Genomic DNA, 13,900 nt, shown 5'->3' on the forward strand with positions numbered 1-13,900 from the left:
CGCCGGCGGCCAGGCGGGGGAAGGCGGGGGAGAGTGGGGCGTGATTAAAACTAGTGCGCGGCCGGCAGCGGAGGGATTACGCTAAGGAAAGAGCCCGGCGCGCGTCTCGTTGCGCCTTGGCCGGGCGAGCCCGGGTCGAAAGCCGACGCGCCCTGAGTGACTTGGGTGGGCCGGCAGGTGGGCGAGGAGCGAAGCCTCCCAACAGCTGGCGGAGGGTGCGATGGAGGGGCTCTTGGCAGGCGCCCGCCCGCAGCGCCGAGGTTTCCGCGTCGGGGCGGGCGGCGCAGGGCCCCCGTTGTCCGCTCTCGTGAAAGCCTCGGTGAGAGCCGAGCTGCCACAGAGCCTGTTCACAAAGGGTCACCACACACGGAGCTGCCCCTCCCTGTCTCCCTAAACCCCCGTCTGCGAGGCCAGGGCCTTTTTCACCAGGATTCTGGGTGTTTCTCCTCCTTTCCTCCCTCCCAGATCTTCTCACGGTAAGGGGAGTAGCCGCAGCACGGGGACCCCATTCTTAGCTAGTCAGGGGCCGAGATGTCCCTAGCGCGCTCCTGTCAGCTGCCCTGCCTTGTTGTAACTTCAGAGAAAGGGGGAGTTCTCCATGAGCCGATGAGTTTTCAGGCTCTGCTTTCGTAGGAAGGTCCTGTGGCTTCACGAACATCGTGACCGCGCGTGCTTTCTTGAGTCTTGCATCCTGAATCTTGGGGGCAGCATATTCCAGAAGTCCTTGGCTCGGTTGATCTGCTTCCTAGAATAACAACATGTTTCTGACCCATTTCCTTACAGAATAGTCACCACTGGCATTTTGGACTATGGGGCTTTTTTTAAAAAGTGGTCTCAAGCTAAGTAATTTAAATATTTAATGCTGATCGTTTTCATAAGATAGTATAGAGGAAGTCAGTCCCCTGTATCAAGAAATCCAGTGAGAAGGATTTTAGTTTTTGTTACTACTGAATGTAAACAGCTAAGAAATGGAACAGGGAGTTTGTTTTTCTCCAGACTGAAAAATAGTCTGGTTAGTTTTTGTTCACCTTTTTTGTTGTCCTAGGTAAGTAACGTGCTGGTATATTTGTTGTTAAGATCTAGCTTATTAGGTTTTCTTTTTCTTATTTTAACGAATTAGGAAAATGTGAGAAGGTAGTATTTCGTTCTGAAATAGTAGCTAAAACTCAAGAAGATTTATTTCATTTTCACTCCTGGTATTTCCATTTTTAGAATGGAATACACTTTTCTGTGATAAACACTTGCTGAATGTTAATGTCATATATTGAACAAAGTAACTGGTTCAGTTAAAATGTCCATACAATTTTAAGACTGAAAATCAACATCCCCAGACTGAATCATATCAAACATTGTTGTCTGCAGAGCTGATTTGTAGTCTTTGAGTGCAAATTGGGTATTTTGCTGAGGCAAAAAATCTAATAGTAACAGAAGCAAAGTGGAGGTGGGGCTTGAGTTATGGAAAGAAAAGAATGGATTTTAGTCTGCTCGGTTTTGATTGCAGAGCTTTTTCCATTTGTAAAAAGTAGAAAAAAACATGTAAGACTTTATATAAGATTGCTAATAATATAAAAGTTAGGAGAGATTGACTAGAAAATTTCCCTTGGTTTATATTAGAGTAATTATAATTAGAGAAAAATGTGTACATTTCTGCTTATTTCTCACCATTATATTTGGAATCCCTCTTTCTATGAACATTGGTCCCCAAAGAGTGCAGTTATCTTCCCATAGAATTCAAAGCTGATTGCCTCCATAGCCTGTTAGCCATATGGGACAAGAGTTTTATTTACCCATTTTCATTTTAAAAAATAACTAACATGATCTAATCAAATGGAGCTTCCTTATTAAATAATAATTAATGAGCAGCTCCCACAAGAATACAGTATTGTACAATTAGGATTCCTGCCCCCTCCCCCCCTCCTCGTCAGCTTTTGATCCTCTCTGCTAGGTTGGATTCCTTAGTGATAAAACACCTCTCTTCAAACATGGGATATAAAAGCTGCCTGGTATAACTGCTTGTTCTGGTCTTATCAAAAAGATGAGAGTTGAAGTGATTAATCGCATCTTGTAGCAGCACTGTTGTGAATACAGTCCATAATATCTCTAATACCAACATTCAAAAGGCTTTGAAAAGCAAAAGCATTTTAAGCTTGGAGATAGAATTCATTTGGGAGCAAAATGCAACCTGAACTAATGAAAAGGTGTATATATAGTCTTCATTTATCCATTATGTTCTGCTGAAGAAATATTAATATGCTTGATTATGAGGTGCTGCTCTTGGCCACTGGTATGTAAGGTGTTTTGAAATGGTTTATGTGCCTTGTGACATTTTTTAATTCACAGAAATTCTTGTTTCTAAAACGCACCCAGCCGCTGGGTTTTGGTTAAGCAGTATGAATGTATATTAATATTTTTGGCATTACACTTGGGCCAGTATTTACATATTTAAAAATAAAAGAAATTTTAGTTCTTGCACTCAGTGAATTCAATTCAGTTAGGAGGATAGTTAGCATACTGTAATATGTGCAGTGAAAGAGATGTACACAACCTATTTGTGAGTACAGCCATATAGTAACCACACAAGAAAATACTATGAGAGTTTGATGTTATTTTGTATTTATAGACTATAATTTAGACAGAAGGTGACAGCCCATTATGTAACCTAAACTTAACTTGGCTCTGATTTTCACTCACAAAATGAGAAGACAGAAGATAAGGAAGACACCTAGAGCAGATGCTGAAATTTTGGATTTCTAATCTTAATTCTTATGCTGTGTGACCTTATATTCCAGAGCAACATACGGTTCCAAAAGCCAGCAGTGCATTTTTCCTGATGACAGAATAACATTCTATAAGTAATTGTTGAAGTAATCATAAACAACACGTTGATTAGCAATCAGGAGGGCTTCAAATCAAAAAATGAAAGCTGATATAGAAGAAACACTCTTTCCTAATTGGGAAAAAGGTGTCACTTTGAGATGAATTTAATAGTCATAAAGACTAAAAGGAAATTGGTATTATATGGAAGGAATCTTGCATTCCCCAGAGTTAGTGCTGTCATTTAATTTAGGCAAGAGAATCTGCCTAAATTTAATTTAGGCAGCAAAAGAATTGAAAAACCGAAGGTTGGGGAATGTGCTGTAATAACTTTTCGAAGCTGGCATTGCAGCACATGACCCACACACACCTTTAGGCCCTTCAATTCAGTTCAGTTCAGTCGCTCAGTCATGTCTCACTCTTTGACCCCATGGACTGCAGCACGCCAGCTTCCCTGTCCATCACCAATTCCAGGAGTTTACTCAAACTCATGTCCATTGAGTCAGTGATGCTGTCCAACCATCTCATTCTCTATCGTCCCCTTCTCCTCCCACCTTCAGTCTTTCCTGGCATCAGGATCTTTGCCAAGGAGTCAATTCTTCACATCAGGTGGCTAAAGTATTGGAGTGTCAGCTTCAGCATCAAGTCTTTCCAGTGAATATTGAGGACTGATTTTCTTTAGGATTGACTGATTGGCTCTCCTTGCAGTCCAAGGGACTCTCATGAGTCCTCCGACACCACAGTTCAAAAGCATCAATTCTTCGGTGCTCAGCTTTCTTTATAGTCCAACTCTCACAACTATACATGACCACTGGAAAAACCATAACTTTGACTAGATGGACCTTTGTTGGCAAAGTAATGTCTCTGCATTTTAATATGCTGTCTAGGTTGGTCACAGCCTTTCTTCCAAGGAGCAAGCATCTTTTAGTTTCATGGCTGCAGTCACCATCTACAGTGATTTTGGAGCCCTCAAAAATAAAGTCTCACTGTTTCCATTGTTTCCTCATCTATTTGCCATGAAGTCTTGGGACCGGATGCCATGATCTTAGGTTTCCGAATGTTGTATTTTAAGCCAACTTTTTCACTCCTCTTTCACTTTAATCAAAAGACTGTCTAGTTCTGCCATAAGGGTGGTGTCATCTGTGTATCTGAGGTTATTGACATTTGTCCTGGCAATCTTGATTCCAGCTTGTGCCGTGTCCAGCCCGGCATGTCTCATGATGTACTCTGCATGTAAGTTAAATAAGCAGAGTGACAATATACAGCCTTGACGTACTCCTTTCCCTATTTGGAACCAATCTGTTATTCCATGTCCGATGCTAATTGTTGCTTCTTGACCTGCATACAGATTTCTCAGGGGGCAGGTAAGCTGGTCTGATATTCCCGTCTCTTTAAGAATTTTCCACAGTTTGTTGTGATCCACACAGTCAAAAGCTTTGGCGTAGTCAAAAGCAGAAGTAGATATTTTCCTGGAATTCTCTCGCTTTTTTGATGATCCAACAGATGTTGGCAATTTGATCTCTGGTTCCTCTGCCTTTTCTAAATCCAGCTTGAACATCTGGAAGTTCACGGTTCACGTACTGTTGGAGCCTGGCTTGGAGAATTCTGAGCATTACTTTGCTAGTGTGTGAAACTGCTGACTGTTCTCCTCTTTGCATAACTGACTCTCACCCTTCAATTTCAGCTTAAATTTTAGTTGTCAGGTTGTGCACCTATGTAAGCTGCCCTTACCCTCCACCCTTACTCTAATTCCTCATTTCACCTACTGTTTGTTTTCTTCATAACATATGTTTATATGCTGTTGTCTGTCTTACTACTAGGTGTAAGGTTTGTGAGGGCAAAAACTACATCTGTTTTTTTCCCCCATTGTTGTATATACATTGCATGGTACATACTGCATATTTGTTGATAAAAATTATTTTGGTGGTTCCCAGTTCTCAAATTACATGGCTGACCAAACCTGCTTAAAAATGGAAATGTTTTCAACAGTGTATTTTCCCATGTTCTTATATTAGTTCAAGGTTGATACAGGAAATGTGTTGATATATGTAATTTATGTGCTCATCTTGAGCTTTTATTGAATGTGCAAGGCACTGTGCTAAATGCTAGGTGAATACAAAGGTGAATGATGCATAGTCTTCCCTAAAGAAGTACAGACGTTTTTAAACAAACAGTTTTAATGCAAGGCAAAATGAAATAAATGCTAAATTTGTACAAGCAATGATGTATAGCAGCAATGAAGGAAAAAATGATTAATTACAGGAAGGGCCTTACAGAGTTGAATTTTTATTTTGGTCTTGAGATAGAAAAGAGGAACTGAAGTCCCTATAGAGACAAATATTTTAAGGACTTATCTTCACTATCTTTCACTTTAAAAGTCCTTAAAATTGTAACATGGACCACAAAGCAGTCTTATAAAACATTGTCATAAAGCAGTCTGAACTGCAAGGAGATCAAACCAGTGAGTCCTAAAGTAAATCAACCCTGAATATTCATTGAAAGGACGGATGCTAAAGCTCTAATACTTTGGCCACCTGATGCAAAGAGCCGACTCATTGGAAAAGACTCTGATGCTGGGAAAGATTGAAGGCAAGAAGAGAAGGGGGTGACTGAGGATGAGATGGTTGGATGGCATCACTGACTCAGTGGACATAAGTTTGAGCAAGCTCCAGGAGATAGTGAAGGACAGGGAAGCCTGGCATGCTGCAGTCCATGGGGGTCACAAAGAGCTGGACATAGTGACTGAACAACAACAAAGCAATTTTTAATAAAATTATTCTGGCCTTAATGTCATACTTCTAAAATTAAGGTTAGCTATACAATTAGTTTGACTGTTGTGACTAGTTTGGTGCTTTCCAACTAGTTGATAAGCCATCAGTCTTAACAGTTGGTTCTTTGCTGACTGCCAATGGCAGTTAGTAATTATTTAGTAAACTAAACAATTGAGACAAAACCATAATGGTTAAACAGTTATTTTTTGAGTGCTTTTTAAGCCATTGGTGGCCTTTAATGTATGATTCTCTGGCTGTGTCACAAGTTAAAATATAGTCTGTTTTGCAGTGGTCTAATTTTTTTTTTAAGTCTGCTTTTGCTTTCCTTCGTGTGTTTTCCTAAGCGAGACAGACCTCCTTCCCCACTTACTAAAAAAAAAGAAGCAGCAACAGCAGAGCCTTTAGATTCACAGACTTGATTTCAGCTTGGCTACTTCACTTCTTAATCACAGTTCTGCCCCTTTCCAATTTTGTTACTTCTGACATATTTTACCCCCTTGAGGCTCAATTTCATCTTTAAAATGAAAATTTCTGCTAATCTCATTCTGTCATTTAACTAGTTTCATGAGTTCAGGCAAATTATTTAATCTGTCTGGGCCTCAGTTTTTCCGTATAAAAAATGAAATCGTCTTAAACAAGTAATACATAGGAGAGTGTCTGCAGTTAAGAAGCCCTCAGCAGATGTTTTCCCCTCATCCTCTTCCACCTCTTCCACTCCTGTATATCTTTCAAAGTTTGCTTCAAGTTTTGTTTGGTATCATCTTCCCTTTGCTAGCTCATAGCAGGCTCCTTTTTTCCACAGTCATTGCACCTGCCATGTATATCTTGGATTGGGGCTTCCCTGGTGGCTCAAACAGTAAAAAATCTACCTGCAACGCAGGAGACCCAGGTTCAATCCTTGGGTCGAGAAGATCCCCTGGAGAAGGGAATGGCAACCCACTCCAGTATTCTTGCCTGGAGAAACCCACGGACAAAGGAGCCTGGAGGGTTACTAGTCCATGGGGTCTCAAAGAGTCGGACACGACTGAGCAACTGACTTTCACTTTGACTAGATTCGTATGGATCAGCATTGTTTTGAGAACTTATTAAAAGTGCAATTATTTGGGTCCCATTTCTGAGTTTATAGGTTTGGCATGGGGTAGGTCTATGTTTTTACCCTTCTCTTTCAGATGTTCTGATTCTCACAGATGATCATAATTTCTCACTTTTGGTAATAATTACATGCTTCTTAAAGTTTATATTTGTTAGGTAATTCTTATATAATGTAACCTTTCAGGTTACATAATTCTAGTTTATATGCCAAATAGACTATAAACTGCACAAGGGCACAAAATACCCCTAATAGTTTGTATTTAGAAGTTGATAAGTTGCTCCATCCCCTTTTTTTCCCTTACTGAAGTTTGGATCCAGTTTAGAAACAGGACACAGAAGTCAGATAGATAAAGATTCAGATATAAGTTAATTACTGAAATAGTTGTTGGGAAAATGTGACTGAGGTTTGCAGAAACAGTGAACTCCCTAATGTGGCACTCCAGAATTACACAGATTTCAACCTCATGTTTCTCTGTCTACAAGAGTAGAGCTCGTCCCACTATATTTACTGGGTGACAGAGGGCAGGCCAGAACAAACAGCTCTCTTCAGTCAGACAAGTCCCAAGTGGAAAGGAGACAAGTAGGTGAGATTAGACAAGTAGGCGTCCCTAATAGCTTGATTGGTAAAGAATCCGCCTGCAATGCAGGAGACCCCGGTTCGATTCCTAAGTCAGGAAGATCTGCTGGAGAAGGGATAGGTTACCCACTTCAGTATTCTTGGGCTTCCCTTGTGGCTCAGCTGGTAAAGAATCTGCTGGTAAAGACCTAGGTTTGATCCCTGGGTTGGAAAGATCCCCTGGAGACGGGAAAGGCTACCCCCTCAGTATTCTGGCCTAGAGAATTCCATGGACTATACAGTTCATGGGGTCATAAAGAGTCGGACACGACTGAGTGACTTTCACTTCACTTTTAGTTGAGCCTCAGAATTCCTTCTCTCAAACTTGTTATCAGACCAGTTACTCCCTCCTACCTGGGGAGGAATTAGCGAGAAGTTAGAGGTCAGCATGAATATTACCCTAATGAAGTTTCATGTGGGGTATGAGAGAGCTTTTTTGCCCTCAGTGGTACTCAGTAGGTATTTGTTAGTGGGTTTTGTTTTTTGTTTTTAACTACCGTACATTGCATCAGCATAATTTGGTTTTTAATACCTAAATGAGAAGTTAAGAGACTTAGAACTTCAACCAGTTTAATTAATACATGTTATTATATTATCCCTGGCTCTGTAAGAAATTTTCCCAAAACCGCCTAAAAGACAGCATTTATTATTTCATGCAGTTTTTGATGATCAGGAAATTGGGAGTGGTTTAGCTGAGTGGTTCTAATTCAGGGTCTCATGTGGTTGCTTGAGTGTCCTCCCAACATGGCAGCTGGCTTTCCTCCAGAGCAGGTGTCTGAGAAAAAGGCAGAAACCACAATATCTTTGATAATACAGCCTTAGGAGTGACATCCCATCATTCTGTTGCACAGACCCACCTTGATGTAATGGGGGCGATGAACACAGCGTAAACAGCAGGAGACCGGGCCCACTGGAGCCCACCTCATACTGGCTACCGCAAATATGTAACATGTTTGATTTTGTTGCCTCACATTGCTTCATATGAGAGCAAGTAATTCAGTAATGTTTAATATCCCATTAAAATTATTAAAGTACTAAGAGAGTTGTGTGGAAGAGTTGTATTTTTGTATATATGACTGTATAATATCCTAGCTGGAGAATTGAGAGGATGATTTTCTACTGGTTGGTCCTGCCCTGCTGTCTAGCTCTGTGTCTAAAGTTTACTTAGTATGATCATGGTCTTCCTGCTAGTCTGTGAAAGTTCCATTGAGCTACAGACTGACTTAATATAAGGTAATAATAGCTACAGTTTTTATCTTTATATGAATCAATAGTTCTGGTCTTAGGGAAAGTGCTTCTTAAAATCTGATTCCCAACTTCTGATTTATTTAAGTGAAGGTTTTTTGCAGTGGTAATCTGGGTGAGGTGGACTAGATGACTAGTGAAGGTCATTTACCTCACTGAAATAGTCTGTAGACCCAAAGGAATTGAAAACCACTCTAAATAAGTGTCAATGGTTTGATTCATATTTCAGTGTCAAAGCACTAAAGTCCAAGTAAATGAAATAGAACAGTTAAAAATCATTAACCGTTTTGTTTTACTCATTTCACCATAATTTAAATATCATATAACATGCTAAATAGTTTCAGTTTTGTAAGCTAACAGAATTGCAATGCAAGGTAGAGGGAATTTATGTTCATTGCATTAAAGAGTATAAAATTAATTTGTATAAAAATTCTACTTTTAATGCTTTCCAACACTGTGAAAAACATGATAATTTGAAGATTATGGCAGAAAATGTTTTAAGATGAATTGATGCCTTCAAACTGTGGTGCTGGAGAAGACTCCTGAAAGTTCCTTGGACAGCAAGGAGATCAAACCAGCCAATCTTAAAAGAGATCAACCCTGAATATTCACTGCCAGGGCTAATGCTGAAGCTGAAGCCTCCAGTATTTTGGTCATCTGATGTGAACAGACGACTCACTGGAAAAGTCCTTGATGCTGGGAAAGATAGAGGGTAGAAGAAGAGGGGGTCAGAGGATGAGTTGGCTGGATGGCATCACTGATGCAATGGACATGAACTTGGACAAACTCCAGAAGATGGTAAGGAACAGGGAGGCCTGACATGCCGCAGTCCATGGGGTCACAGAGTCAGACAAAACTGGGTGACTGCACAGCAGCAACAACAAATGTTCCTTGAAATTCTAGCTGTAAACGTGTCAATTTGCATTTTAAGTTGCTTAAAGAACATTAAGTTGTTGAAAGAATTTGTACATAAATGACCAGGTAAAGAAGCAAAATATTAATATAATCAAATTTTTCATCTGTGTTTAACCTGTTTACTACATTGACAGAGGAATGCACAGAACATACCAGCACCAACACAGTAAACGCATCTGGCTATTACAGTTTCCAGTCATGTAGGCATTATTTGACAGCAGCTTTCACCCTCAAGTATAAGGAGGCATATTTTGCTAATCAGCAAAGAAATTTCAGAGACTTCATTTTACTTTCCAAATGTAATTTGTCATGATTAATCAATAAAATGATATTTGGTTTGGGTACTGATTAGCTTTAAGAAGAGATCTCCCATGAATTCTTACAGTAAATGGAGATGATAGTATATTTTTTTCTGAATATGGAGTATATAGGCCCTGAAATTTGCTCAGTTGAGTATGAAAAAAATCTTGGAATAAATTGAGAATTTTCTGAAACTAAAAGACTTTGCAGAGATCAGAAAATTGGGAAATGTTAATTTTAGGATATTGTGCCAAAAATAATAAATACACTTACTACCCTCAAAATCTTCCCTTCCAGGACAGAACAAATTAAATGTCATAACGGAATCATCCAATCCATTCTGTAAAACAGATCTTCTTCAAAAAGTCTTTGAGAGAGACCAAAGAAACCTGATAACCAATTGCAGTGCATGGACTTGGATTAAATCTTGGTTTGGGGCAGGGGGGTGGTGGGGTAGATGGGGTGGGAACCTGCTATAAAACACAGTGGAAAATTCAAGTATGCCTAGCTGTAGAATATATTTGGGAATATATTTTTCTGAGTGTGTTTATGGTTATTAAAAGAGCCTCTAGATGAAAGAGGAGAGTGAAAAAGTTGGCTTAAAGCTCAACGTTCAGAAAACTAAGATAATGGCATCCGGTCCCATCATTTCACAGCAAATAAATGGGGAAACAGTGGCTGACTTTTATTTTGGGGGGCTCCAAAATCACTGCAGATGGTGATTGCAGCCATGAAATTAAAAGACGCTTACTCCTTGGAAGGAAAGTTATGATCAATCTAGACAGCATGTTAAAAAGCAGAGACATTACTTTGTCAACAAAGGTCTGTCTAGTCAAGGCTGTGGTTTTTCCAGTGGTCATGTATGGATGTCAGAGTTGGACTGTAAAGAAAGCTGAGTGCCAAAGAATTAATGCTTTTGAACTGTGGCGTTGGAGAAGACTCTTGAGAATCCCTTGGACTGCAAGGAGATCTAACGAGTCCATCCTAAAGGAGATCAGTCCTGGGTGTTCATTGGAAGGACTGATATTGAAGCTGAAACTCCAATACTTTGGCCACCTGATGTGAAGAGCTGACTCATTGGAAAAGACCCTGATGCTGGGAAAGATTGAGGGCAGGAGGAGAAGGGGATGACAGAGGATGAGATGGTTGGATGGCATCACTGACTCAATGGACATGGATTTGGGTGGACTCCGGCAGTTGGCTATGGACAGGGAGGCCTGGTATTCTGTGGTTCATAGGGTTGCAAAGAGTCAGACACGACTGAGCAATTGAACTGAACTTATGGTTATTACTTTTGCAGGAGAAAGGCCTTTTGTAAGGAGGTGTGTTGGAAGGATATTTAGAGGTGAAGTTATCTTCAATATTCTGATGTATGTATTTGTGTGTATATGTGTGTGTATGTGTATATATATATGTGTGTGTGTATAGGAAAAACTAATGTGAAAGTGTTAAAATTTGAATCTCTGTAGTAGATATAAGGGAATTGTCACACTATAAACTTTTCTGTACATGTGTGTATATAAAATAAGTTGGTAGCCAAGAAAATCCCCTTCAGATATTATTGTTTCTTGACTCAGCTTTACAAAGGCTTCAAAAGAGCGGATCATTGTTTATAGCTAGTTATCGAGATCCAGGCCACTCAGGTTTTCATTCCTACAGCCCCACCAAAACTGTTCATTTCCACACCAGTGTTGGCTTCCTTGTGACTGGATTTGATAGTTTCTTAGCCCTCATTTTCCTTTTGACATCTGAGCGGCATTTGACACTGTTGATCACTCTTTTCTCTCCTCCTCCTACCTCAAGTTGTCTTCTTCATCTTACTAGTATCTTTTACTGGTTTCTCCTCTTGACATTGGAATACCTCAGAGCTCAGATCTTGTCTCAGTTTACATTTGCTCTCTAAATATTAGCCTGTCCCATGGTTGTGAATACTGTACAGATACTAAGAGTTCCAGGTTTATTTCTCCAACCCCAGCCTTGCCCCTGAACTTCAGACTCGTATCCATTTGCCTGCTTGATAAATGTATTCACTTGATGGCAAGTGGATACATATTTCAATTTAGTATGTCCAAAACTTGATGCTTGAATTTCCATGCGTTACTTCTCACTCCCAAATGAAAACCAAACTCTTGTTCCCCTACTTGCTGCTCCCACCACCCTTCTCATCTTAGTACAAGCCACTTCATCCTTCTAATAGCTCAGGTGAGAAACTTTGGTGTCATCATTGATGCCTCTTTTTCCTTCATATTGTCCATGTAATCCCTCACCAAATATGGTCAGCTCTACTTTAAAAATATTTAAAAGTACATCCAGAATCTCAGCACTTGTCCACCTCTCACTGCTACCATCTTAATCCTAGGCACCATTCCATTACAGGTAACTTGAGTTTCTCAACCTCAGTGCTATTGACATTTGGGCCCTGAATTCTTTGGGGAGGAGTGGGCCTTCCTGTGCATGGTAGGATGCTTAAGTGTAGCCTCTGCTGTACTCTGTGGATTTCCAGAATGCTTTATCGTTTGTGCTGATTCTGTAGTTGCCTGAAGTTCTCTTGGGTCCACTGGAAGTTCAAGTTTCACCTGGGTCCACTCGTGCAGGGTCCACTGTGAGTGGGGTGAAGGATCTAAGGCCAAGGTGCTGTGTGTCAGCTGGGCCTTTGTCTCTGTCTCAAGGCTGTCTCTCCTCATTTGTAGTCTCCCTTGGACTTTTTAACAAGTGGAAGTGTTCCAGGGGGACGGAGCAGAAAGCGACAAGGTCTAGTCTCAGAAGCCGCACGTCAGTTCTGCTGCCTTCCACCACACTGTTTTATGTGCACATCGACTGACATAAACCTCACAACAGTGCTGTGAACAGGAGGGTTGTCTGCTGGTATCAGCTTTATTTTTAAAAGGAGGAAACTAGAGCTCAGCACTAGTAGTTTGACCACGTGTACCCACCAAACATGCCACAGAACCAGACGTGGGTTTTAATCTCTCCTTACCTAGCCTCAAACTCTGATGTTACTTTATCTGAGCCCATTTTCTCATCTGTAAATGCAGTTGATACTACTATATAGAATTATTTTTAACAGTGACTAATTTGCTTTCTAAAATGTTTAACAGTACATGATACAGAGCAGGTACTCAAAAAAGTTAATTTCATCACCTTCCTCTTACTCTTCTCAGGTTTCTTTATTAGGTGAGGGGATGTTTTTATACATATTTGTCTCACAGACTTTTTTTTTTAAAAGAAGCATGAATGGCCTAGACTAGAATTACCATTAAAGAAGACCGTTCTTAACATTCCAGTAGCAGAGCAGTAATAAAGTTCCATTTGATGGAATTCATAATATTTTAAGACTGCAATCTCAGTTGTTCTACCCTAAGATGTTAGTGGCTAACGATCAGTTAATATATTACTCTTCCAGAGATTATTTACATTTTCAGAGGAAACAAAATGCCAGTGAAGGAATAGAAGGATTTTAGGATTTGTGGCAAGCCAGTGAGGAAGCTTTGATTAGGAAAGAGATCTTTGGTGCTCCTTGTGGTCCACCCACCACCTTGGGCCAGCCAGCCCTGGCAAGTTATCAGGTAAATCACACTTTGTGTGCCGTTTATAGATTTGGGTTTCTACAGAAAAGAGATGCTTTTTAATAAATTCAGATCATCATGCTGTATTACTTCATTTGCATATGTGACATGTAAATAAATAGAGATGCAGTTATTGTACTGTAAATGCAAACAAGAGTGCTGACAATGTGTGGACCTGTTACGAGCTGAATTGAGCTCCCCACCTCTGCCAAGATTCATATGTTGACACTTTTCACCCCCAGTACTCCAGAATCTGCCTGTATGTGAAGATAAGTTCTTTAAAGGGATGATTAGGTTAAAATGAAATCTCTAGGGTGGATCCTAATCCATTATGACTGGTGTTCTTATAAGAGGAGGAGATTAGGACACAGATGTGCAACAGATGTACAGAGATGTACAGAGAGGAGGCCATGTGAGGACCCAGTGAGAAACAACTCTGTAAACCAAGGAGAAAGGCCTCAGAAGAAACCAGCCTGCTGATACCTTCATTTTGGACTTCTAGCTGTGAAGAAATAAATCACTGATGTGATATTTTGTTACTGCAGCCCACGTAAACTGATAACAGGGCCCTTTCCCCACCT

General features: G+C 40.3%; 1 protein-coding gene across 4 annotated transcripts in view; it reads left to right on the forward strand.

Moving 5' to 3' along the window:
* HMGB1 (high mobility group box 1) overlaps window positions 1–13,900 on the forward strand; it is a 130,098-nt gene that overhangs the window by 251 nt on the left and 115,947 nt on the right. The window contains exon 1 of one of the 4 annotated variants that reach the window (XM_069601623.1): window positions 74–476. The exons of the other annotated variants lie outside the window; for them this stretch is intronic. The gene's annotated coding sequence lies outside the window, so the exon portion shown is untranslated. Of the gene's footprint in view, window positions 1–73; window positions 477–13,900 lie in introns of those variants that run through there. 4 annotated transcript variants of the gene reach the window in all.

The sequence above is a fragment of the Ovis canadensis genome, chromosome 10, assembly GCF_042477335.2.
Source record: "Ovis canadensis isolate MfBH-ARS-UI-01 breed Bighorn chromosome 10, ARS-UI_OviCan_v2, whole genome shotgun sequence".
Classification (NCBI taxonomy): Eukaryota; Metazoa; Chordata; class Mammalia; order Artiodactyla; family Bovidae; genus Ovis; species Ovis canadensis.